Genomic DNA, 3,482 nt, shown 5'->3' on the forward strand with positions numbered 1-3,482 from the left:
TTTCTTCCAAGGCTTGTCAATTATGGTTATCTATAGGGCCGGTCCAAGATTATTGATGCCCCTAGGCAAAGAAATTTAATGAAAACCTATATATAAAACCTGTAAACATGTTTTTATTACATTTACCAGACTCCTCTAGGAATTATTCACTTTAACCGGTTAAAGTGATTAATTCTAATTATTCACTTTAACTGGTAATTATTAATAATAACCGGATTTATCACTTTAACCGTAACGTATATATACACACAACAGTATTATACAATTTTTTTCCCTTTAAAATGGTAACCAGTAAGCTTTTCATTTTGTAGTTCATTTTGAGGAAAGTGCTGTACATTGTTGCATAATATCAATCAGTGTTATGTTCCTGGTTTCCATTAAGTCTTTATTACTCCTTTGTGAAATGGAACAGTTTTACTCCTACTCCATTCCTTTGGGACTGATTCTTAGAAATCTGTTAGAAACAACAATAAGGAATCAGTCCATTAATTATTATTATTATTATTATTATGTTACACCTACTCCACAACTCTCCGTCTCCACCACTCAATCCCAACTATCATCATCTACACCAATGCCATCTACAGCCCACCACCACTAGTATTTTCACAAACAATCACAAACATGTATGCCCACGGTGGGATTCGAACCCAGAGCCTTCTGGCTGGAGAGTGGATACACTAACCACTCGGCCAACCAGGCCAGAATTTTCTTGATATTTGTGGTCATTTGGGGAAGGATGGGAGGGAACAAAAGATTATCTGATTTGTTATGAATAAGCCCAATCAAATGAGATCATTCTGAAAAACTCAATTTGGACACTGATTGAAAACTGAATATCCACTTGGTAAGTGTGGCAATTGAAGTACTTCTTCCATTTGGTTCCATCTGTTACTGTGAACCTGCTTTTTCAGTTATGACAGCAATTAAAATGAAGTATTTAAATAAGCTAATCTTGGAACCAGATCAGGGAACTGCCATTACCTAAAATATCAAACTGCTTTATTCACAAGCAATGAAAAACATTCAGTCACAGTGTTGCATTAAATGTGAGCAGAGTGAGTCGTTATTGTATTTATTTTTTTTTGTCTTTTTTCACATCCCTTTATTTGATATTATTAATATTTTTGTCTATGCATGGAATATTAATAAATCTTTTACATACAAATATGCATTATTTTTCATAATTCATCTGTAAATCATGTATACATAACTTATAAAATAATGAATGAACATTGGTTGTATTATATTTACTGTGGGGTGTATTCTACTTAGTGTGTTACTGGTAGAGAAGTGCACAATCACAAAAATCTGCATACTACTACACTAAGGTATTTCATGTTGGAAATTTCACACAAAGCTTGAGATATCATCCCGCCGTAGTCATGGATGTTCGTGATTGTCTGTGAAAATACTAGTGGTGGTGGGCAGTAGATGCCGTTAGTGTAGTTGCGGTTCGTTGTAGTTGGCGGAGACGGAGAGTTGTACAGTAGGTGCCATCCCTCCCTCGATGATTTCTTTGGACTCCTGGAGGTGTCACATAATAATAATATCACATAACAACATGACTGGGACTAATAATAAACAACTAGAAGGTACTGAGTAAACTTCATGCGAATAAGCATTAGGTAAGAAGTTTTCAGAGAGGGCATACTTATTTGATAATTAAGAGCCTCACAACAGGGAGGATCCAAAGAATTGAGTAGGCACAAAACTGATGCTTCAAGTTACTGGCTAGTTTGCATACATCTGGACAGCAAGGTTTCCAGATTAACTAGCCCACTCATCCTAATAAAATGTACTACTGGTTTGATATCCAGAACTGAGTTGATAGGAACAGATTCTTTATTGGATCAGCATGGGTTTATATTAAAGTCAGATTATGTTATGACCACATCATTATGCATTATAATGCATTATAACAGGGTACTAATGTACGACAAGAGGAGATGAGAATGCAAAAATAGTACTACATCAAGATTTTGCAACAGCCTTTCACTAACTGTAACAAACTGATATATTTACTTAAAATAAAAAGCCAATAGGCTTCAATAGATGTGTTTTACATTATGGGAAATACTAAGAATAGTGATCAGAACTTTCTCCACCTTTGCAATGAGTTGCCCTAGTGTTGAACTATGTGCTTTAGCTTACACTACAATTTGCCCAAACTTTTATAGTTTGCTATATTCGGCATGAAACTCTTTGATTCCTATCTTTGAATTTCTTATTCAGCTTTGAAATAATGTGGGATTTAATATCCCCTCAATTTAAATAACTGATACATTTATACTGCAGCAGATGCAATTGCTATGTTGCAAGAGTCTTGCAACAGAATTGGTCCCAAAGGAATGGAGTAGGAGTGAAACTGTTCCAGTTCACAAAGGGGTAATAAAGACTGAGATTACAAATTACAGAATGATCTGCATGTCTAGAGCTATAGTTTAGGTGTTGTAGTGATTGGAGGGATAGGATTCAGAATTGAAGATCAGGATGTCTAGTTTTCAAGATGATGATGATGATAGCCTTGAAGACTGACTGCAAATGACATCCCCCTCAATATGAAGAGAGACAGAGAATGACATTTGCATAATAGCCTTGTAAATAATATGGAGGCAAAGATATGATTGATATATAAGTTGAAGGGAGAGGTTGTTAATGGATTAATATGGAGAATTTTTTTTGCAGAATAGAGGGGAACAGGAGTAGAACAAGAGTCATCCCTGAAAACTATATAAATAGAATGTGAGCAAGGGGATAAATGGTGAGTGGAATATATGGCCTGCAAGCATGGAGTGAATGAGTTTAATGCATGGTTTGATGATTACAGTGGGTGAGAGTGGGGACCTCTTGCAATGAGATGTTCAACTCTAAGGAGGTATGTCAATAATGATAATAAGAACAACAGATTAATGATGATAAAATTAACATGTGTCAGCCTAGTTGGCCGAGTAGTTAGTGTATCTGCTCTACAACCAACAGGTCACAGTTCCAAATCCTGCAGTGGACAAGAATGTTTGCAATTGTCTCTAGTTGGGAGATGAATTTCATCACCTATTGTGAAAGCACGGCTCTGCTTATTGGAGACCTGAAGTGACTTGGAAAATTCCATGTTCTGTCTCTACAGCAGTTACCAGACCATGTAAAAAATAACTTTAAAAAATTCAATATATATATATATATATATATATATATATATATATATATATAAAATTAATAAAAATATAACAGAAAAAAAATTACACACTCACAGGAATTGCATAAAAAAAAAGATGTGCCAAGTTGAGTAGTGGAGGATGGGGGAGGGTGCATCCAAAAGACAGTGACCAGTGGTGTGTCACAATGTTTTATTGTATATCCACTATAATTCATTGTTATATAACAATGATATTAGGAAAAGGAGAGGATAAATGAGGAGAAGAATATGCAGTCATTTGTAAATGCTTGAAATTTGAAAAGCAAAGCTAATGTAGTTTTCTAGA

This window comes from Typopeltis vanoorti, chromosome 21 (genome assembly GCF_054136105.1).
Source record: "Typopeltis vanoorti isolate ZY-2024b chromosome 21, IOZ_Tvanoo_1.0, whole genome shotgun sequence".
Taxonomy (NCBI): Eukaryota; Metazoa; Arthropoda; class Arachnida; order Uropygi; family Thelyphonidae; genus Typopeltis; species Typopeltis vanoorti.